Genomic DNA, 25,252 nt, shown 5'->3' with positions numbered 1-25,252 from the left:
AAAAACAAAGGTCATTTCCGACGCCGACTCTTAAAACGAACACTACATTTATCTATGTACTAGTCCAGACTCATCCGGGGCACATATATGGAAGTCGTCCATCCAACCATGTCCGCTAAACGTTCACCTTTGTTTTTTAAGTCTACAACACTCAAAATAATAACATATTAAATCTTTGTGAAGCGAAAATACTAAAATGCGACAATAGTTCAAATGTAAATATCAAATTCAACTAAGTTATAAAATAAATCTGTTCAAACTTGAATTCAACTAGCACATATGTTCCGGGTGTCCTCTTTAAGTGCCCACGGCCACAATTGCTCAATAAAATCTTCTTTAAGCTCTTCATGAGTTGCTCGATGCCGAATTTGTTAATGCGTCAGGACAAACTCATTAAACGTGGCCGGATTCTAATTTGACAATTGGATAGGATCACTCATGTTCTCAAATTCCAAACCTCTCAGCATCTTCACCATCATCCTTCACGATCATGTTGTGCATGATCACACAACATGTCATCAACCCCCATAAGGTCTACAGAATCGATTGTTAGCAGGTCCGTGAACAACTGTAAAACGGGCCTTTAGCACTCCAAATGCCCTCTCCACGTCATTTCTATCTTCTTCTTGTTTTTGGTCAAAGTGAGCTCTTTTCTGACCAACTAGCTCAGAGATGGTCTTGACGAAGGTCGCCCACGAATGATAGATACCATCAACCAGATAGTAGCCCATGTCGTAGTCATGCCAATTGACAATATAGTTGCACGTCTGAGCTTGTCCTTCAGTACACATAGTAAACAATAGAGACCGTTGCGGCACATTGTTTCATTGTGAGACCCGGGCATGCCAAAGAAAGTGTGCCAAATCTAGAGGTCTGGTGATGCAACTGCTTCAAGAATGATGGTGAACTTCTTAACATGACTCTGATATTGCCCTTGTAGAGCTTTTGGGCAGTTCTTCCATATTATATGCAAGCAATCAAGAGATCCGAGCATACCTGGCCATCCTCTTGCTTTAGACAGTGCCATGAGCTTTTCGGTGCCTATGACAGTTGGTTCTCTCAAGTACTGAGGTATACACACCTCAACCACCACAATGGCAAATCTGACCATGACGTCTCCGCAAGTGCTATTAGACATCTGGAGATACTTGTCCCATGAATCTGTGGGTGTGCCATATGCAAGCATCCACAATGCAGTCGTGCACTTTTGGTAATAAGATAATCCAATTCTACCCATGGCATCCTTTTTCTAGATGAAGTAGTGATCATATGATCGGACGTGCCATTGTAGAGGCGACCGAACACATTTTTCCGCATCTGAAAGCGCTGGCGAAATTGTCTGTGAATAGGGATCGAGGGAAAAGTAGTCGTCCATCAGCGTCAAATGCCCCCGTGCCCTATTCCGATTCAGTACTTGATGACCCTTGACCGATTCCTTGAAACTACAAATATGCACTTCCGCGTGCTTCACATCTGCAAGGACCGCCTGCATGATCCTACTCATCACACGAGTCGTCAGACGCCTCAACGTAGTCCTCGTATATGTACTTCATGTCTAAATCTATTGGTTCACCAAAGAAAACTTCATGAGATTGACAAAATTACAACTCAAAGCAACTTCATGAGAATGGCAAGATTATGAATGAAAACAACTGCCACTATGTCAAATATTCAGAAATTATATGACACTTAATCTATATAGATTTTTCCTTCACCTTAGTTGTCTTACCTTCTTTTTTTCTCCGCAATATACTTCTCATGTTGATAGTTCTGCATTTTGAAATAACAAGTGGTGTATAATATCGCAATGTGATGCTATGTTTGTGAGTATGCATTTAAATATATTTGGCCATTTACCTGCAAATGGATCTTTACGTGAAAGATTGTCAAGCCTTCTACCTTCATAAGGTTCAGCACACCCTTGGGAGTTGCCTCTACAAGATATGTACATGGAATAAACATCTAAACGATGGTTCTATTTTCAAGAAAAATGCCCCAAAAATTTAACAGAGTGATCACCCTACTTTCCGGTCCTCCGAACTTTTTCGGAGTCTCCACAAAACGCTCATGGAGATCTCAAGTGTCCATCTCATTCTCATTTTGCTACATGTTGTAGCTCCAGATGAAGATGGTGATGAACTCAACTAGACTTTAACCAGAGAACCCCCACTGTGCAGACCCTCATGGTCAGAGGAAGGCGATACTAGAATAGGCGAGCATTGCGGCGGTATGCCATATATGTCCTAAGCAAGAAATAATTATATGTAAAATGACTATTAAAATCTGAATTTAGCCATGATAAAGGCGCATGTGAACTCAAGAAGCTAGTTGAGAAATACTCGGATAATGCATTTAAGTGGAGGATCAACCATGGAACTAAAGGTACTCACATCTAACCGAAGGCTCTCCTCATTGTTCGTGATAGCAATGCCAAGAAACTCCAGCTGCTCACTTGTAACATCCCAAATTTCCCATTTGGAATGTTTTACAATTATAGCTAAGCATCTATGCATATTGCTTGAATTGAGTGACATTTTAATTATTTCAGAGGCTTTTGAGTTTGTTGGAATTTGGATTCAAATTGGCAGTTGAATTTATTTCAAACAATGCCTGACAAATACTTGAGCAAAAGTATGAGAGGTGTAAACATGACACTCCAAAAATGTCAGAATAAAAATATTGCCAAAAAGTTTGAATTCAAATTTGAATTTTATTTGGGATTTCCAGAAAATTGTTTTTTTAGTTTGAGATTTGCCCCTGGAAAAATGTCCACGTTGTAGGATTAATTCCCCTGAGAATTTTGATATATATATATATGTCCTATAAAAAATAATATATATTTTTCTATGTTTTCTCTTCTCTCTAATTCAAAAACAAAAAGAAAAGAGGCAAAGCCCCAGGCGCCAGCCAGGCCAACCAGCCCAGCCAGCGCCAACCGGCCCAGCCAGCGGGGCAGGCGCGAGCCCGCCAGCGCCTGAGCTGCCGCAGCCCAGCGCCCCGCGCCCGATTTCCTCTCCCCCTCGGTCGCCCGTCGCGCCTTTCCCCCTCTCTCTCGCTGACGCCCCGGGCCCGCCCTCATCCCCAACCCCTCGCTCACGAAACCGAACCGGAGCATGCCCGACGCCGCCGCGGTTCCGATCCTCTCCGGATCGTGATCCCGAGACGCCCCCTCGCCCAAGACTACGCCCTATAAAAGGCCAAGCCCCTCCTCTTCCGAACCCCCCAAAAACCCTACCCCAACTCCCACCATAGCTCGCGCCCTCGCCGTTCCGATCTTGCCCCAGCCACCGAAGTTCACCGCCGTTTTGCTTCACCGATGAGCATCCCCAGCCTCTCTAACCTCTGCTATCGGTCTAGCCCGACCTCACAAACCTTTTTGACATGTTTTTGTTCGTCTTCGTCATCTCCAGAGGCCACTCCCAACCCCGCACGCTCCACCGGAGCACCGAGCTCCACCGCCTCGTCTTCGTCGTCTCCGCCGTCCCCGACATCCCCTCAGCTCACCGTCCACAGAAAATCGGACGCCCCCGAACACCCGCATCACCTGGATATCCTCGCCGACGCCGCCGACGACCGGAGCCCCGCCGCCCACCGGCCTCTTCTTCCCTGCCACGCCCGTTTCCTCTGTAAGCACCAGCGCTCCTCTATTTTTTTCTTTTAGATCGAACCGTTAGATCGGTTTAGTAACTCGTTTTTTTTATTGGTTTTAGTGTACGGTTTTTTTAGGTTTAGATTTAAACCGGTTCACTGGTTTCTTTTAGTTATACACTGTACGCGTATGTTAGTTAACGACCGGGCGCGGTTTAGTTTCAGATCGCACCACCCCGAGCCCAATAGCGCCCATTCGTTTTTTTTTTCTGTTATTTACGTTCTGTTTTAAAAACAGAAAAGTTCCAATCTTGTAAAATCTGTTTCTCTTAGGTTTTTTTTAATATTTTTAGTTGATTCTTTTTTTGTTAGTTTGCAAATTTGTTGTAGTTTCTGTAGAAAATATGTTTAAATTATTAGAAATAGTTTTATATTAGATTTAGACAGATTAGTTTTTCTGCCATAAATTGAGTTAGGATTATTATTTTTAGTGATTCTTTTTTCTACTGCTTAGTTTTGACCATGCCTAGCAGTAGGAATTTGTTTGGGTATTTTTAGATTTAATAAACAATTAGTTTTATGTCGAAATCAAGTTTTTCTTGTTTATTTAGCTAGCTACTGTTTTCCTACTGTTCTAGTTAGTAAATAATTTTATTTTTATTATGTTATAGTTTATTTTAGATTAGTTTCTGTAGCTACAGAGGATGAACTTTTATTTACGGTAGAATAAAAAAATTTATTTTATTTTCTTTGCTAGGATTGTTTTAGGCATAATAGGAGTTCTATAATAGCTTTTGATGTGATTCTTTTTGCTACTAGTTTGTACGATGTTTTCCCTTCTGTTAGTTAGCAAAACCAATGCTTAGGTTCTGTTAAGAAAAGTTTTAGTTGTGTAAACTATTTCTTAGTTGTTGCTTGATATGATGAAAACCTTGATTTGCTTTCTCCAAGTTTTTCTTTGGTTTTGGTTTGAGTGCTTAGGTGTTTTACTTCAACTTGCTGTTATGTTATATTGTGCTATACTTATTTGTGCTATTGTTTGACTCGGTAGAATTCCCGGAGTGCGAAGCCTGCTATTACGAGTCGCTAGCTTTCGAAGACCGTCAGCCAGGCAAGTCATTTGATCATGTTTTTACAATACCTATGATTTTATTGCATTAGAGTTATACCTCCCCACCATGCATGCAGTAGGAGAATTTTGTTAAGTTATGTTCTTGAGTAGTATCATGAGGTAGGATGAACCCTTCTCCCTTGTTACCGATGCCCGGGACGATGTAGTTTATTTTGCTATGCTCGTAGACGGGGTTGGTTGAGTGATTCATAAGGGGGATGCGAGAGTCAAGATGATGAAAACCCCATGACATCAAGCTCAAGATGGACTTCAAAATTCACTACTGGGTGGAGGACGGTTGACGGGCACCCTGGAGAAACCAGCGGATGGTCGGGATGCATGGAGAAGCGCCATGACATCTTGCGGAAAGCTTCACCCAGCCACGAAGAGACGGATGGATACCCCATTGACCAGAAGCTTACCTGTGCAGCTGCAAGCCATTATGGGCTCTGGCTTGGTCGACCCTAGGCGTGACTCTGGCCGGACGGTGCTACGAGATGTAGAAGAACGGTAGGATTGGATGGGCACCGGCAGTGGCCCAGAGAAACTCTACGGAAGACCCTGTTTCGTTCGTCCCGTCTTCAAACACCAGGTAGTGCGAAGACTTAAAGGAGGGAACGATTCTTGCGGGTAAAGTGCACAAGACTCTGCAGAGTAACAACCTAATCGATTAGCCGTGTCCCCGGTTACGGACAAATGAGCCTCTGGGATTGGAGTATTTCGGATATCTCAACACTAAACTTAATAAATTAATTGAGGGGGTTATTTAATAATTGGGAATGAGACATTGGTTGGCGGAACCATCTCAATAACTACCAACATTTTGTAGTAATTGCAAACAAGTCCTTGTTGTAGGGAAAAACCGGCTTTTTCGCACAACAATGAAACTTAGAGCCCCACAGCTAAATTGCATATAGTATTAGTAATTTTATTGTCGTTCTCTCTTCATGACTTGCCGGCATATTCAAAATGCTGACCTACACGGCTGCAACGTCTTATGTTGCAGAGGAATTTTCCGACCAGGAGTGAGGCTACGATCCACCCTTGGCGATTGCCCTATGGAGTCGGATGGACTCACTATTCGTCTACGTTTCCGCAGCTTTATTTAGTTTATTTCTCATGAGTTGGCCTTCGGCCGAATTTATTATGATGTAATAAAGACTCGATATGAGAATCGTTTAATAAATTCAGGTGTGATTGAACTTTGAATCTTTGCATCAATGTACTGTGTGTGCCGGGATGATCTTAGGATGGTACAGCTACACAGAGACTTGACCGATTTCGGGTCAGGTCGCTACAGAGATGGTATCAGAGCACACGCTGACCGTAGGACGTAACCCCTAGGATCGGAAAGCCATAGGAAGAGACTATTTTATTTTATGTCCTTATCATTCCGTAATTCTCCCCTGTTCATTTCTGACTTCTCTCCGATTTTCAACATTCTAGATGGCCGCCGAGTTCACCCCAGTTCTGCTACCGGAGTTTTGCCAGCCAGATGAGACGATGCTTCTCGGCAAGAAGCTGGTTCAGATCGTGAAGAAGCTGAAGATTGCTCTGCCCTCAATCACCGGGAAGCCTACGAATGCACTTTCGACGGATACCCGCTACAGGATTAAGGTGCACATTCCAGGGAGGACCTTCGGAGGACATTCAGAGCCCATTGACTTTGAGTTTACCGATTTCACTTGGATCCTCGGAAGAGACATGGCGATTTATCGTGCACTTGGACATCTCCGAGAAGAGTACAGGGTCGAGCTCGACCCATCAGACCTCGCCATGATTTCCCGCAGAGCTAGGAATGGAGATATCATCCGTACCGTAGAGGACGACTCCATTCTTTCATATGTCCAAGACTTGGAGAGTCTCATCAGGAACTGGGAAATCCAGATGCGCCGAAACTCGAAGGTACACAGGAGGTTGTTGTTCCGTGAACTGGAACTGGAGGAGAAAGCACGCGCGGACTTCCTTGAACATGAAGAAGAAGTCAAGGATTTTATGGATAGAATCGAGGTCCGGGATAAATATATTGCCACATTGGAGGAGAAGATAGACCTGGGAAAAGACCTTTTTCCGAGTGGAGATGATGGACCCCTCGTGAGCAATGACCAGGATTATGAAGAGAGCTCCACCGAAGGAAGCCGCAAGAGGAGACGCCGCACCAGAGGACGCCGCACCGGAGGACGCAATAATAATTGATGAAGACATTTAGCCGACCGCCATGTTATTTTATTTTATTTTCGTCGATCAGTTAGGCCGTTATTTTCGATTAGTCGCGAGATTTTGTAATCTGAGATGGAACCTTGTTTGAGATGAATGAATAAATGATTGGTGTGATTATGATTATGCATTCATATGGGTAGTGCTATTTTCTCATTAGACCCTTGTTCTATTCTAATTTCTCATCCACTCCAAAACACCAGATGCCTCCGAGACGTGACCCCGGTTTCAACTTTCCGCCGGAGCTCACCCAGCTGATCCAGCAGCAGAATGCCCTGATGCAGATGCTCATCCAGAACCAGAACAACAACAACAACAACAACAACAACAACAACAACAACAACAACAACAACAACAACAACAACAACAACAACAACAACAACAACAACAACAACAAGAATCCACCGCCACCACCCCCTGTTGACAACTTGACCCGCTTCCTAAGGCTGAATCCGCCAGTGTTCTCTAGCAGCACTGAGCCGATTGTGGCTGATGATTGGCTCCGCAAGGTCGGAAGGGAGTTAGCCACTACTGGGTGCACAGATGCAGAGAAGGTGCGCTTTGCCGCACATCAGCTTGATGGACCTGCAGCCTCTTGGTGGGAGAACTACACCGACACTTATCCGGTTGCCACCATGACATGGGATCAGTTCCAGCAGGCTTTCCGCACCGCTCATGTCTCAGCTGGAGCCATGAGTCTGAAGAAGCGTGAGTTCCGCAACTTACGCCAGGGGAACCGTACTGTGGGGCAGTACGTGGATGAGTTCAGCAAATTATCTCGCTATGCCCCAGATGATGTGGCCACAGATGCCGCAAAGCAAAAGAAGTTTCTCGAGGGACTCAATGATGAGCTAGGAATGCAGCTAATGGTGGCTACCTTCAACAACTACCAGGAGCTAGTAGACAAGGCCACCATACTTGAAGGCAAGCAGCAGCAGATTGATAGCCGCAAGCGGAAATATGGCCAGGGAAAGTACAACTCCGGAGCTCAGCAGAAGCCCCGCTATACCCCATACTCGGGAGGACATACCCATCACACCCATGGAGGACATAGTCATGGAGGACATAACCATGGAGGGAATGGGAACAATCGCAACCACGACAACAACTCTAAGTCAGGCAATGGAGGCAATGGCAACCAGCACCGTCCTACTCCGGCTCAGAAGGATCTGAGTCATATCACCTGTTTCAAGTGCCAGAAGACAGGACACTATGCCACCGATTGTCCGGAGGCAAAGCAGAGGAATGGAAACGGCAACGGCAATGGAAGCTCAGCAAAGAAGCCCAACCCTTTTCCTCGTGCTCAGGTGAATCACCTTGACGTGGAGGACGTCTATGATCAGCCAGACACTGTGGTTGGTAAGTTTTTATTAAATTCACATCCAGTATTGGTACTCTTTGATTCCGTTGCAACGCATTCATTCATATCAAGGGTAGTTGTGGAAAAGTACGGGTTGCCCACTAGAACCCTTAGAACCCCGCTTCAGGTCACTTCCCCAGGAGGAGAGATGACGGCAGGCTTAGGCTGTCATTCGACCCTCAGCATCGGAAACCATGATTTTCCCGCAAACCTCATAGTATTGGAATCCCAGAGTTTGGATGTAATTCTAGGCATGGATTGGTTGACCAAGTTTGAAGGCAACATCGACTGTGCCCGCAAGACGATTTTGCTCACCACCCCGGTGGAGAAGAGGATCAAGTATGTATCCAGACGCACACCGATGAAGAATCGGGTAAATTCCCTCACGGGAGTTGTTCAGGAGGAAGTGCCCGTAGTGCAAGATTTTCCCGATGTGTTTCCAGAGGAATTACCAGGAATGCCACCGGACAGAGACATTGAGTTTTTGATTGAGTTATTGCCCGGCACAACCCCAATATCCAAGAGACCCTATCGGATGCCCCCGAATGATTTGGAAGAGATCAAGAAGCAAATTAAGGAGCTATTGGAGAAAGGATATATTCACCCAAGCTCGTCGCCTTGGGGAGCCCCAGTTCTTTTGGTAGAGAAGAAGGATGGAACCCTGAGAATGGTTGTGGATTATCGTTCATTGAACGATGTGACCATCAAGAACAAGTACCCTCTGCCGATGATTAATGATTTATTTGATCAGCTAGTTGGAGCCAAGGTATTCTCCAAGATCGATCTTCGATCAGGGTATCATCAGCTGAAGATTCGTAAACAGGATATACCCAAAACAGCTTTCACCACCAGGTATGGTTTATATGAGTATACCGTCATGTCATTCCGATTGACTAATGCCCCTGCGTATTTCATGAGCATGATGAACAAGGTATTTATGGAATATCTGGACAACTTTGTCGTGGTGTTCATCGATGACATATTGGTTTTCTCCAAGAGCGAGGAAGAGCATAAGGAACATCTGCGTCTAGTTCTGGAGAAACTCCGGGAATATCAGTTATATGCCAAGTTCAGCAAATGTGAATTTTGGCTGAAGGAAGTCAGATTCCTCGGACATGTTATTTCAGGAGAAGGAATAGCAGTCGACCCCACCAAGGTCGAATCGGTCACCAACTGGCAGTCCCCCACCTCAGTCAAGGAGATCCGCAGTTTTCTCGGACTCGCAGGATATTATCGGAGGTTTATTGAGAATTTCTCCAAGATTGCCAAGCCCATGACTGAGCTGTTGAAGAAGGAAGCCAAGTACATTTGGACCGAGGATTGTGAAGCCAGTTTTCAGGAGCTGAAGAAACGTTTGGTTACCGCCCCGGTGCTAATTTTGCCGGACATACACAAGGATTACCAGGTATATTGTGATGCTTCTCGTCAAGGACTCGGAGGAGTGCTCATGCAGGAAGGTAAAGTTGTAGCTTATACCTCCAGACAACTACGACCTCACGAGATGAATTATGCCACACACGATTTGGAGTTAGCAGCCGTAGTGCACGCACTCAAGACCTGGAGACATTTCCTTGTCGGAAACAGTTGTGATGTTTACACGGATCATAAGAGCCTGAAGTATATTTTCACGCAGAAGGAATTGAACCTCAGGCAAAGGAGATGGCTTGAATTGATGGACTATGACATGAGATTGCATTATCACCCAGGGAAGGCAAATGTTGTAGCAGATGCCTTGAGCCGTAAAAGTTATGTGAACACCCTCATAGCTGGAGGATTACCTCAGGAATTAGCCGACGATCTCAGAGAGCTCCGACTGGAGATAGTACCGAGAGGATTTGTCGCCACTTTGGATATACAGTCCACTCTGACCGAAAGAATCCGTGAAGCCCAGAAGACAGACAAGGGAATTGCAGAGATAAAGGAAAAGATAAGTAACGGAAAGGCTAAAGGTTTTCGTGAAGATGAGCACGAAACTTTATGGTTTGAGGATCGCATCTATGTGCCTAATGACCCAGAGGTCAGGAAGTTAATTCTTCAGGAGGCCCATGATTCACCGTACTCGATTCACCCAGGCAACACCAAGATGTATCTGGAATTAAAGGAAAGTTTCTGGTGGACAGGTATGAAGAAGGATATTGCCGAGTACGTAGCAGTATGCGATGTTTGCCAGCGAGTAAAGGCGGAACATCAGAAGCCAGCAGGGTTACTTCAACCTTTGCCGATTCCCGAGTGGAAATGGGAGAAACTTGGAATGGATTTTATCACAGGATTACCCAGGACCCGTTCAGGTTATGATTCCATCTGGGTAGTGGTTGATCGCTTGACCAAGGTAGCTCATTTCATTCCCGTGAAGAACCTATACCAGCACTAAGTTAGCCAAGATATACATGACCAGGATCGTATGTCTGCATGGAGTTCCGAGGAGTATCGTGTCAGATAGAGGAACACAATTTACCTCAAAGTTTTGGAATCAGTTGCATGAAACTTTGGGTACGAGGCTGGAGTTCAGTACAGCTTTTCATCCGCAGACAGATGGACAGACCGAGAGAGTCAACCAGATTTTGGAGGACATGTTGAGAGCCTGTGCGCTAGACTATGGGTCTAGCTGGGATGACAACTTGCCATATGCAGAGTTCTCGTACAACAACAGCTATCAGACCAGTCTGAAGATGACCCCTTTTGAAGCTCTATATGGAAGGAGGTGTAGAACACCATTGCTGTGGGATGGTGTTGGAGACCGAAAACTTTTTGGTCCCGATCTTATCAGAGACTCCGAAGAGAAGGTCAAGCTGATTCGAGATAGACTCAAGGTAGCCCAGTCGAGACAAAAGAGTTATGCCGACAGTAAATGCAGGGAGATAACGTATGAAGTTGGAGACCGAGCATATCTCCGTGTGTCCCCACTTCGAGGAATCAAGAGGTTCGGTGTTAAAGGAAAGTTAGCACCCCGGTTTATAGGCCCCTATAAAATCCTCGAACGCAGAGGAGAAGTTGCATACAAGCTGGAATTGCCAGAAGGATTGTCAGGAGTTCATGATGTCTTCCATGTTTCTCAGCTGAAGAAATGCCATGCCGAGATGGCCGACATTCCATTGAAAGACACAGTGCCCCTAGAGGCCATACAGCTCGACAGTGATCTGACTTATGAGGAGAAACCCGTCCGAATTCTCGAGACTGCGAACAGAGTCACCCGCAGCAAGATCATCAAGTTTTGCAAGGTTCTGTGGAGTCATCATTCCGAGGAGGAAGCCACCTGGGAGCGAGAAGAAGACCTCCGCCGAGGCCACCCGCACCTATTTGCTAGCCAACCCGAATCTCGAGGGAGAGATTCATCTTAAGGTGGGTAGGTTTGTAACATCCCAAATTTCCCATTTGGAATGTTGTACAATTATAGCTAAGCATCTATGCATATTGCTTGAATTGAGTGACATTTGAATTATTTCAGAGGCTTTTGAGTTTGTTGGAATTTGGATTCAAATTGGCAGTTGAATTTATTTCAAACAATGCCTGACAAATACTTGAGCAAAAGTATGAGAGGAGTAAACATGACACTCCAAAAATGTCAGAAGAAAAATATTGCCAAAAAGTTTAAATTCAAATTTGAATTTTATTTGGGATTTTCAGAAAATTGTTTTTTTAGTTTGAGATTTGCCCCTGGAAAAATGTCCACGTTGTAGGATTAATTCCCCTGAGAATTTTGATATATATATGTCCTATATAAAAATAATATATATTTTTCTATGTTTTCTCTTCTCTCTAATTAAAAACCAAAAAGAAAAGAGGCAAAGCCCCAGGCGCCAGCCAGGCCAACCGGCCCAGCCCGCGCCAACCGGCCCAGCCAGCGGGGCAGGCGCCAGCCCGCCAGCACCCGAGCCGCCGCCGCCCAGCACCCCGCGCCCGATTACCTCTCCCCCTCGGTCGCCCGTCGCGCCTTTCCCCTCTCTCTCGCTGACGCCCCGGGCCCGCCCTCATCCCCAACCCCTCGCTCACGAAACCGAACCGGAGCACGCCCGACGCCGCCGCGGTTCCGATCCTCTCGGGTTTGTGATCCCGAGACGCCCCCTCGCCCAAGACTACGCCCTATAAAAGGCCAAGCCCCTCCTCTTTCGAACCCCCCAAAAACCCTACCCCAACTCCCACAATAGCTCGCGCCCTCGCCGTTCCGATCTCGCCCTAGCCACCGAAGTTCACCGCCGTTTTGCTTCACCGGTGAGCATCCCCAGCCTCTCTAACCTCTGCTATCGGTCTAGCCCGACCTCACAAACCTTTTTGACATGTTTTTGTTCGTCTTCGTCATCTACAGAGGCCACTCCCAACCCCGCACGCTCCACCGCCTCGTCTTCGTCGTCTCTGCCGTCCCCGACATCCCCTCAGCTCACCGTCCACAGAAAATCGGACGCCCCCGAACACCCGCATCACCTGGACATCCTCGCCGACGCCGCCGACGACCGGAGCCCCGCCGCCCACCGGCCTCTTCTTCCCTGCCACGCCCGTTTCCTCTGTAAGCACGAGCGCTCCTCTATTTTTTTCTTTTAGATCGAACCGTTAGATCGGTTTAGTAACTCGTTTTTTTATTGGTTTTAGTGTACGGTTTTTTTAGGTTTAGATTTAAGCCGGTTCACTGGTTTCTTTTAGTTATACACTGTACACGTATGTTAGTTAATGACCGGGCGCGGTTTCGTTTCAGATCGCACCACCCCGAGCCCAATAGCGCCCATTAGTTTTTTTTTCTGTTATTTACGTTCTGTTTTAAAAACAGAAAAGTTCCAATCTTGTAAAATCTGTTTCTCTTAGGTTTTTTAATATTTTTAGTTGATTCTTTTTTTGTTAGTTTGCGAATTTGTTGTAGTTTCTGTAGAAAATATGTTTAGCCATGTTTAAATTATTAGAAATAGTTTTATATTAGATTTAGACAGATTAGTTTTTCTGCCATAAATTGAGTTAGGATTATTATTTTTAGTGATTCATTTTTCTACTGCTTAGTTTTGACCATGCCTAGCAGTAGGAACTTGTTTGGGTATTTTTAGATTTAATAAACAATTAGTTTTATGTCGAAATCAAGTTTTTCTTGTTTATTTAGCTAGCTACTGTTTTCCTACTGTTCTATTTAGTAAATAATTTTATTTTTATTATGTTATAGTTTATTTTAGATTAGTTTCTGTAGCTACAGAGGATGAACTTTTATTTACGGTAGAATAAAAAAATTTATTTTATTTTCTTTGCTAGGATTGTTTTAGGCATAATAGGAGTTCTATAATAGCTTCTGATGTGATTCTTTTTGCTACTAGTTTGTACGATGTTTTCCCTTCTGTTAGTTAGCAAAACCAATGCTTAGGTTCTGTTAAGAAAAGTTTTAGTTGTGTAAAACTATTTCTTAGTTGTTGCTTGATATGATGAAAACCTTGATTTGCTTTCTCCGAGTTTTTCTTTGGTTTTGGTTTGAGTGCTTAGGTGTTTTACTTCAACTTGCTGTTATGTTATATTGTGCTATACTTATTTGTGCTATTGTTTGACTCGGTATAATTCCCGGAGTGCGAAGCCTGCTATTACGAGTCGCTAGCTTTCGAAGACCGTCAGCCAGGCAAGTCATTTGATCATGTTTTTACAATACCTATGATTTTATTGCATTAGAGTTATACCTCCCCACCATGCATGCAGTAGGAGAATTTTGTTAAGTTATGTTCTTGAGTAGTATCATGAGGTAGGATGAACCCTTCTCCCTTGTTATCCGATGCCCGGGACGATGTAGTTTATTTTGCTATGCTCGTAGACGGGGTTGGTTGAGTGATTCATAAGGGGGATGCGAGAGTCAAGATGATGAAAACCCCATGACATCAAGCTCAAGATGGACTTCAAAATTCACTACTGGGTGGAGGATGGTTGACGGGCACCCTGGAGAAACCAGCGGATGGCCGGGATGCATGGAGAAGCGCCATGACATCTTGCGGAAAGCTTCACCCAGCCACGAAGAGACGGATGGATACCCCATTGACCGGAAGCTTACCTGTGCAGCCGCAAGCCATTATGGGCTCTGGCTTGGTCGACCCTAGGCGTGACTCTGGCCGGACGGTGCTACGAGATGTAGAAGAACGGTAGGATTGGATGGGCACCGGCAGTGGCCCAGAGAAACTCTACGGAAGACCCTGTTTCGTTCGTCCCGTCTTCAAACACCAGGCAGTGCGAAGACTTAAATGAGGGAACGATTCTTGCGGGTAAAGTGCACAAGACTCTGCAGAGTAACAACCTAATCGATTAGCCGTGTCCCCGGTTACGGACAAATGAGCCTCTGGGATTGGAGTATTTCGGATATCTCAACACTGAACTTAATAAATTAATTGAGGGGGTTATTTAATAATTGGGAATGAGACATTGGTTAGCGGAACCATCTCAATAACTACCAACATTTTGTAGTAATTGCAAACAAGTCCTTGTTGTAGGGAAAAACCGGCTTTTTCGCAAAACAATAAAACTTAGAGCCCCACAACTAAATTGCATATAGTATTAGTAATTTTATTGTTGTTCTCTCTTCATGACTTGCCGGCATATTCAAAATGCTGACCTACACGGCTGCTGAAGGAAATATGCCCTAGAGGCAATAATAAAGTATTATATATTTCCTTATATCATGATAAATGTTTATTATTCATGCTAGAATTGTATTAACCGGTAACATAATACATGTGTGAATACATAGACAAACAGAGTGTCACTAGTATGCCTCTACTTGACTAGCTCGTTAATCAAAGATGGTTATGTTTCCTAGCCATAGACATAAGTTGTCATTTGATTAACGAGATCACCTCATTAGGAGAATGACGTGATTGACTTGACCCATTCCGTTAGCTTAGCACTCGATCGTTTAGTATGTTGCTATTGCTTTCTTCATGACTTATACATGTTCCTATGACTATGAGATTATGCAACTCCCGTTTACCGGAGGAACACTTTGTGTGCTACCAAACGTCACAACGTAAATGCGTGATTATAAAGGTGCTCTACAGGTGTCTCCAAAGGTACTTGTTGGGTTGGCGTATTTCGAGATTAGGATTTGTCACTCCAATTGTCGGAGAGGTATCTCTGGGCCCACTCGGTAATGCACATCACTATAAGCCTTGCAAGCATTGTGACTAATGAGTTAGTTGCGGGATGATGTGTTACGGAACGAGTAAAGAGACTTGCCGGTAACGAGATTGAACTAGGTATCGAGATACCGACGATCAAATCTCGGGCAAGTAACATACCGGTGACAAAGGGAACAACGTATGTTGTTATGCGGTCTGACCGATAAAGATCTTCGTAGAATATGTGGGAGCCAATATGGGCATCCAGGTCCCGCTATTGGTTATTGACCGGAGACGTGTCTCGGTCATGTCTACATAGTTCTCGAACCCGTAGGGTCCGCACGCTTAACGTTACGATGACAGTTTTATTGAGTTTTGATGTACCGAAGGAGTTCGGAGTCCCGGATGAGATCGGGGATATGACGAGGAGTCTCGAAATGATCGAGACGTAAAAATCGATATATTGGACGACTATATTCGGACTTCGGAAAGGTTCCGAGTGATTCGAGTATTTTTCGGAGTACCGGAGAGTTACGGGAATTCGTATTGGGCCTTAATGGGCCATACGGGAAAGGAGAGAAAGGCCTCAAAAGGTGGCCGCACCCCTCCCCATGGTCTGGTCTGAATTGGACTAGGGAAGGGGGGTGCACCCTTCCTTCTTTCTCCTCCCCCCTTCCCTTCTCCTACTCCCACAAGGAAAGGAGGAGTCCTACTCCCGGTGGGAGTAGGAGTCCCCCCTATGGCGCGCCTCTCCCCTTGGCCGGCTGCCTCCCCTTGCTCCTTTATATACGGGGGCAGGGGGGCACCCCAGAGACACAACAATTGATCCTTGAGATCTCTTAACCGTGTGCGGTGCCCCCTACACCATATTACACCTCGATAATACCGTTGCGGTGCTTAGGCGAAGCCCTGCGTCGGTGGAACATCATCATCGTCACCACGCCGTCGTGCTGACGAAACTCTCCCTCAACACTCGGCTGGATCGGAGTTCGAGGGACGTCATCGAACTGAACGTGTGTAGAACTCGGAGGTGCCGTGCGTTCGGTACTTGATCGGTCGGATCGTGAAGACGTACGACTACATCAACCGCGTTGTGATAACGCTTCCGATGTCGGTCTACGAGGGTACGTGGACAACACTCTCCCCTCTCGTTGCTATGCATCACCATTATCTTGCGTGTGCGTAGGAAATTTTTTGAAATTACTACGTTCCCCAACAGTGGCATCCGAGCCTGGTTTTATGCGTTGATGCTATGCACGAGTAGAACACAAGTGAGTTGTGGGCGATATAAGTCATACTGCTTACCAGCATGTCATACTTTGGTTCAGCGGTATTGTGAGATGAAGCGGCCCGGACCGACATTACGCGTACGCTTACGCGAGACTGGTTTCACCGTTCGGAGCACTCGTTGCTTAAAGGTTGACTGGCGGGTGTCTGTCTCTCTCACTTTAGTTGAACCGAGTGTGGCTACGCCCGGTCCTTGCGAAGGTTAAAACAGCACCAACTTGACAAACTATCGTTGTGGTTTTGATGCGTAGGTAGAACGGTTCTTGCTAAGCCCGTAGCAGCCACGTAAAACTTGCAACAACAAAGTAGAGGACGTCTAACTTGTTTTTGCAGGGCATGTTGTGATGTGATATGGTCAAGACATGATGTGATATAATTTATTGTATGAGATGATCATGTTTTGTAACCGAGTTATCGGCAACTGGCAGGAGCCATATGGTTGTCGCTTTATTGTATGAGATGCAATCACCATGTAATAGTTTTACTTTATCACTAAGCGGTAGCGATAGTCGTAAAAGCAATTAGTTGGCGAGACGACAACGATACTACGATGGAGATCAAGGTGTCGCGCCGGTGACGATGGTGATCATGACGGTGCTTCGGAGATGGAGATCACGAGCACGGTGCTTCGGAGATGGAGATCACAAGCACAAGATGATGATGGCCATATCATATCACTTATATTGATTGCATGTGATGTTAATCCTTTATGCATCTTATCTTGCTTTGATTGACGGTAGCATTATAAGATGATCTCTCACTAAAAATTTCAAGACAAAAGTGTTCTCCCTAAGTATGCACCGTTGCGAAAAAATTTCGTGCTGAGACACCACGTGTTAATCGGGTGTGATAGGCTCTACGTTCAAATACAACGGGTGCAAAATAGTTGCACACGCGGAATACTCAGGTTAAACTTGACGAGCCTAGCATATATACAGATATGGCCTCGGAACACAGAGACCGAAAGGTCGAGCGTGAATCATATAGTAGATATGATCAACATAGTGATGTTCACCATTGAGACTACTCCATCTCACGTGTTAATCGGACATGGTTTAGTTGATTTGGATCACGTAATCACTTAGATGATTAGAGGCATGTCTATCTAAGTGGGAGTTCTTAAGTAATATGATTAATTGAACTTCAATTTATCATGAACTTAGTCCTGATAGTATTTTGCAAATTATGTTGTAGATCAATAGCTCGCGTTGTTGCTTCCCTGTGTTTATTTTTGATATGTTCCTAGAGAAAAATTATGTTGAAAGATGTTAGTAGCAAAGATGCGGATTGGATCCGTGATCTGAGGATTATCCTCATTGTTGCACAGAAAAATTATGTCCTTGATGCACCGCTAGGTGACAGATCTATTGCGGGAGCAGCTGCAGACGTTATGAACGTTTGGCTAGCTCAATATGATGACTACTTGATAGTTTAGTGCACCATGCTTAACGGCTTAGAATCGGGACTTCAAAGACGTTTTGAATGTCATGGACCATATAAGATGTTCCAGGAGTTGAAGTTAATATTTCAAGCAAATACTCGAGTTGAGAGATATGAAGTCTCCAACAAGTTCTATAGCTAAAAGATGGAGGAGAATCGCTCAACTAGTGAGCATGTGCTCAGATTGTCTGGGTACTACAATCGCTTGAATCAAGTGGGAGTTTATCTTCCAGATAAAAAAGTGATTGACAGAATTCTCTAGTCACCATCACTAAGTTAGTAGAACTTCGTGATGAACTATAGTATGCAAGGGATGACGAAGGTAATTCCCGAGCTCTTCGTGATGCTGAAATCAACGAAGGTAGAAATCAAGAAAAACATCAAGTGTTGATGGTTGACGAGACCACTAGTTTCAAGAAAAGGGCAAAGGGAAGAAGGGGAACTTCAAAAGAACGGCAAGCAAGTTGCTACTCAAGTGAAGAAGCCCAAGTCTGTACCTAAGCCTGAGACTAAGTGATTCTACTGCAAAGGGACTGGTCACTGGAGGCGGAACTGCCCCAAGTATTTGGTGGATAAGAAGGATGGCAAAGTGAACAAAGGTATATTGGATATACATGTTATTGATGTGTACTTTACTAGTGTTTATAGCAACCCCTCGGTATTTGATACTGGTTCAGTTGCTAAGAGTAGTAACTCGAAACGGGAGTTGCAGAATAAACAGAGACTAGTAAAAGGCGAGGTGACGATGTGTGTTGGAAGTAGTTCCAAGATTGATATGATCATCATCGCACACTCCCTGTACTTTCGGGATTAGTGTTGAAACTAAATAAGTGTTATTTGGTGTTTGCGTTGAGCATGAATATGATTTGATCATGTTTTTTGCAATACGGTTATTCATTTAAGTTAGAGAACAATTGTTGTTCTGTTTACATGAATAAAAACCTTCTATGGTCATACACACCAACGAAAATGGTTTGTTGGATCTCAATCGTAGTGATACACATAATCATAATATTGAAGCCAAAAGATGCAAAGTTAATAATGATAGTGCAACTTATTTGTGGCACTGCCGTTTAGGTCATATTGGTGTAAAGCGCATGAAGAAACTCCATACTGATGGGATTTTGGAATCACTTGATTATGAATCACTTGATGCTTGCGATCCGTGCCTCATGGGCAAGATGACTAAAACGCCGTTCTCCGAAACTATGGAGAGAGCAACAGATTTGTTGGAAATCATACATACAGATGTATGTGGCCCGATGAACATTGAGGCTCATAGCAGGTATCATTATTTTCTGACCTTCACAGATGATTTGAGCAGATATGTGTATATCTACTTAATGAAACAGAAGTCTGAAACATTTGAAAAGTTCATATAATTTCAGAGTGAAGCGAAAATCATCGTAACAAGAAAATAAAGTTTCTACAATTTGATCGTGGAGAAGAGTATTTTAGTTACGAGTTTGGCCTTCAGTTAAAACAATGTGAAATAGTTTCACTACTCACGCCACCTGGAACACCACGGTGTAATGGTGTGTCCGAACATCGTAACCGTACTTTATTAGATATGGTGCGATATATGATCTCTCTTACCGATCTACCACTATCGTTTTGGGGTTATGTATTAGAGACAGCTACATTCATGTTAAATAGGGTACCATCTAAATCCGTTGAGACGACGTCTTATGAACTGTGGTTTGGCAAGAAACCAAAGTTGTCGTTTCTTAAAGTTGGGTTGCGATGCTTATGTGAAAAAGTTTCATCCTGATAAGCTCAAACCCAAATCGGAGAAATGTGTCTTCATAGGATACCCAAAGGAGACAATTGGGTACACCTTCTATCACAGATCCGAAGGCAAGATATTCATTGCTGAGAATGGATCTTTTCTAGAGAAGGAGTTTCTCTTGAAAGAAGTGAGTGGGAGGAAAGTAGAACTTGATCAGGTAACTGTACCTGCTCCTTTATTGGAAAGTAGTTCATCACAGAAATTTGTTCCTGTGACTCCTACACCAATTAGTGAGGAAGCTAATGATGATGATCATGTAACTTCAGATCAAGTTATTACTGAACCTCGTAGGTCAACCAGAGTAAGATCCGCACCAGAGTGGTACGGTAATCCTGTTCTGGGGGTTATGTTACTAGACCATGACGAACCTACGAACTATGAAGAGGCGATGGTGAGCCCAGATTCTGCGAAATGGCTTGAGGCCATGAAATCTGAGATAAGATCCATATATGAGAACAAAGTATGGACTTTGATTGACTTACCCAATGATCGGCAAGCCATTGAGATTAAATGGATCTTCAAGAGGAAGACAGACAGTGATAGTAGTGTTACTATCTACAAAGCTAGAATTGTCACAAAAAGGTTTTCGACAAGTTCAAGGTGTTGACTACGATGAGAGTTTCTCACTCGTATCTATGCTTAAAGTCTGTCTGAATCATATTAGCAATTGCCGCATTTTATGAAATCTGGCAAATGGATAAACAAAACTGCATTCCTTAATGGATTTATTAGAGAAGAGTTGTATATGATGCAACCAGAAGGTTTTGTCAATCCTAAAGGTGCTAACAAAATATGCAAGCTCCAGCGATCCATTTATGGACTAGTGCAAGCCTCTCGGAGTTGGAATAAACGCTTTGATAGTGTGATCAAAGCATTTGGTTTTATACAGACTTTTGGAGAAGCCTGTATTTACAAGAAAGTGAGTGGGAGCTCTGTAGCATTTCTGATATTATATGTGGATGACATATTACTGATTGGAAATGATATAGAATTTCTGGATAGCATAAAGGGATACTTGAATAAGAGTTTTTCAATGAAAGACCTTGGTGAAGCTGCGTATATATTGGGCATCAAGATCTATAGAGATAGATCAAGACGCTTAATTGGACTTTCACAAAGCACATACCTTGACAAAGTTTTGAAGAAGTTCAAAATGGATCAAGCAAAGAAAGGATTCTTGCCTGTGTTGCAAGGTGTGAAGTTGAGTAAGACTCAATGCCCGACCACTGCAGAAGATAGAGAGAAGATGAAAGATGTCCCCTATGCTTCAGCCATAGGCTCTATCATGTATGCAATGCTGTGTACCAGACCTGATGTATGCCTTGCTATAAGTCTAGCAGGAAGGTACCAAAGTAATCCAGGAGTGGATAACTGGACAGCGGTCAAAATTATCCTTAGTGGAATAAGGAAATATTTCTCGATTATGGAAGTGACAAAAGGTTCGTCGTAAAGGGCTACGTCGATGCAAGTTTTGACACTAAATCTAGATGACTCTAAGTCTCGGTCTAGATATATATTGAAAATGGGAGCAATTAGCTAGAGTAGCTCCGTGCAGAGCATTGTAGACATAGAAATTTGCAAAATCCTTACGGATATGAATGTGACAGACCCGTTGACTAAAATTATCTCACAATCAAAACATGATCACACCTTAGTACTCTTTGGGTGTTAATCACATAGCGATGTGAACTAGATTATTGACTCTAGTAAACCCTTTGAGTGTTGGTCACATAGAGATGTGAACTATGGGTGTTAATCACATGGTGATGTGAATTATTGATGTTAAATCACATGGCGATGTGAACTAGATTATTGACTCTAGTGCAAGTGGGAGACTGAAGGAAATATGCCCTAGAGTCAATAATAAAGTATTATATATTTCCTTATATCATGATAAATGTTTATTATTCATGCTAGAATTGTATTAACCGGAAACATAATACATGTGTGAATACATAGACAAACAGAGTGTCACTAGTATGCCTCTACTTGACTAGCTCGTTAATCAAAGATGGTTATGTTTCCTAGCCATAGACATAAGTTGTCATTTGATTAACGAGATCACCTCATTAGGAGAATGATATGATTGACTTGACCCATTCCGTTAGCTTAGCACTCGATCGTTTAGTATGTTGCTATTGCTTTCTTCATGACTTATACATGTTCCTATGACTATGAGATTATGCAACTCCCGTTTACCGGAGGAACACTTTGTGTGCTACCAAACGTCACAACGTAAATGGGTGATTATAAAGGTGCTCTACAGGTGTCTCCAAAGGTACTTGTTGGGTTGGCGTATTTCGAGATTAGAATTTGTCACTCCAATTGTCGGAGAGGTATCTCTGGGCCCACTCGGTAATGCACATCACTATAAGCCTTGCAAGCATTGTGACTAATGAGTCAGTTGCGGGATGATGTGTTACGGAACGAGTAAAGAGACTTGCCGGTAACGAGATTGAACTAGGTATCGAGATACCGACGATCAAATCCCGGGCAAGTAACATACCGGTGACAAAGGGAACAACGTATGTTGTTATGCGGTCTGACCGATAAAGATCTTCGTAGAATATGTGGGAGCCAATATGGGCATCCAGGTCCCGCTATTGGTTATTGACCGGAGACGTGTCTTGGTCATGTCTACATAGTTCTCGAACCCGTAGGGTCCGCACACTTAACGTTACGATGACAGTTTTATTGAGTTTTGATGTACCGAAGGAGTTCGGAGTCCCGGATGAGATCGGGGATATGACGAGGAGTCTCGAAATGATCGAGACGTAAAAATCGATATATTGGACGACTATATTCGGACTTCGGAAAGGTTCCGAGTGATTCGGGTATTTTTCGGAGTACCGGAGAGTTACGGGAATTCGTATTGGGCCTTAATGGGCCATACGGGAAAGGAGAGAAAGGCCTCAAAAGGTGGCCGCACCCCTCCCCATGGTCTGGTCCGAATTGGACTAGGGAAGGGGGGCGCACCCTTCCTTCTTTCTCCTCCCCCCTTCCCTTCTCCTACTCCCACAAGGAAAGGAGGAGTCCTACTCCCGGTGGGAGTAGGAGTCCCCCCTATGGCGCGCCTCTCCCCTTGGCCGGCTGCCTCCCCCTTGCTCCTTTATATACGGGGGCAGGGGGGCACCCCAGAGACACAACAATTGATCCTTGAGATCTCTTAGCCGTGTGCGGTGCCCCCCTACACCATATTACACCTCGATAATACCGTTGCGGAGCTTAGGCAAAGCCCTGCGTCGGTGGAACATCATCATCGTCACCACGCCGTCGTGCTGACGAAACTCTCCCTCAACACTCGGCTGGATCGGAGTTCGAGGGACGTCATCGAACTGAACGTGTGTAGAACTCGGAGGTGCCGTGCGTTCGGTACTTGATCGGTCGGATCGTGAAGACGTACGACTACATCAACCGCGTTGTGATAACGCTTCCGCTGTCGGTCTACGAGGGTACGTGGACAACACTCTCCCCTCTCGTTGGTATGCATCACCATGATCTTGTGTGTGCGTAGGAATTTTTTTGAAATTACTACGTTCCCCAACAGCTGCAACGTCTTATGTTGCAGAGGAATTTTCCGATCAGGAGTGAGGCTACGATCCACGCTTGGCGATTGCCCTGTGGAGTCGGATGGACTCGCTATTCGTCTATGTTTCCGCAGCTTTATTTAGTTTATTTCTCATGAATTGGCCTTCGGCCGAATTTATTATGATGTAATAAAGACTCGATTTGAGAATCGTGTAATAAATTCAGGTGTGATTGAACTTTGAATCTTTGCATCAATGTACTGTGTGTGCCAGCATGATTTTGGGATGATACAGCTACACAGAGACTTGACCGATTTCGGGTCGGGTCGCTACATCACTGAAAGCCAGGGCATTGCCTCCTCGGTGGAAGCTACTGTCAGAAGTGTTTCCACATAGGTTAAGGAAGTCCTTGAGATCATGTGAATGTTCATCATCACCTTGACCACCATTGCTGGGATGAGCAGCAAATAACAAAGCAGAGAATGATGATTGCGCTGCTGAAAACTGCTGCTGCTCACATTTAGGAGGATGAGGCAGGAAAGGCAAACTGCTGGTTTGCCGGCATAATTTGGAGTTCGTCGACGACGATGAGTACATGCTTGCATAGAATGTGGAGGAGTTCGATGAGATTTGGTCTGGTAAGTCAGCATACGAGACGCGAGAAACATCATCTGCCGAACTGTAATTATCAGATTTAGAATTGAATATTTGATGAACTGAAGGTTGTGGAGCATTGCAGGCGTGAGCCATGCTGTTAGGAGCAATGATATGTTTCACAGGAAGTACACTCTGTGTGCTCATTGTGCCTTAGAAAATGAGCAGTGAGATGGAAAGCTTTGCTCCAATCCAATCCTGCAGAGTAAATATTCATTCAAGCACTATACAAATTTCAAGGCCTGTCAAACTATGTATTTCAATATGTAAATGAAAAATTGTTCAGAAATATGGGTGCAAGAAAACAAAGCATTGTTTGACTTGGGAGTAATCTGTCAATAGAATGACCTATATTGACCTCAGAAATATGCTGAAAGAGTGTACATAATGGACAAAAGAATATTCCGAGATAATTTAGACCCTTCAACAATAGCCACTCATATTTCAGAGGTAATGATGGTTTGCTTCCTATGATTGCTACGGTCATTTATGGAACTTCTTTTCACAAATCATGAAATCAAACTCATGTGTAAGGAGAAAAGATAGACATTCCTAAGTTTTCATTTACTCTAGATATTAGTTGTGTTCCAAGTGAAACTTTATAAACCTTGGACAAGTTTATTTATATATAAAAATAACATCTACAATACCACAATACCATCCCTTGAGTATATTTACACAATTTTTTTATCATAGATGTCCATATTGTTACTTGGTCAAACTTTATAAATTTTGTATAAACCCAGTTCCAAACTTGACTAGTCTCCTTTGGCTAGGGAAGAGTTGAGTTCTGTTCCGAGGGAAGAGTTGAGCTACAAAAACATGATGATAATTGTTTCGCATAAGCAGGACAAAAAATGGGTAGAAAAAAAGGAGCAAACTGAAACAAGACATGAAATGGGAAAAAATAACGGGGATAGAGCGCAGGTGAGCCATTAACATTCCAAATCAACAAGAACACAAAGCAAAGTAGGACTGGACCGGAGCCAAGGGATCCATGGGAAGGCAGATGGAAGCTTCATTGATCACCTGATTTTTTAAGAGGCAACTGGAAGAGGATGAGATTCAGAGCCAAGTCAGCCGCCAATCCTCCTCTAACTTCCTCCTATGATCCCTCTGTCTTCTCTTTCTCTGTGTTCGTCCAGAAGCTCCCTGTCTCTCTCTCTCACTATAAATTAGGCATGTCTCCTACCTTTATAGTGCACCATCTTAATTGGA

At 44.0% G+C, this 25,252-nt stretch overlaps 1 pseudogene; it reads right to left on the bottom strand.

Moving 5' to 3' along the window:
• Window positions 1-865: 865 nt before the first annotated feature.
• Window positions 866-24,185, bottom strand: LOC123076198 (protein PHOSPHATE STARVATION RESPONSE 3-like; annotated as a pseudogene).
• Window positions 24,186-25,252: the final 1,067 nt, after the last annotated feature.

Source organism: Triticum aestivum, chromosome 3D, assembly GCF_018294505.1.
Source record: "Triticum aestivum cultivar Chinese Spring chromosome 3D, IWGSC CS RefSeq v2.1, whole genome shotgun sequence".
Taxonomy (NCBI): Eukaryota; Viridiplantae; Streptophyta; class Magnoliopsida; order Poales; family Poaceae; genus Triticum; species Triticum aestivum.
The sequence above is the reverse complement of the archived record's forward strand: the minus strand, read 5'-3'. Positions and strand labels throughout refer to the sequence as shown.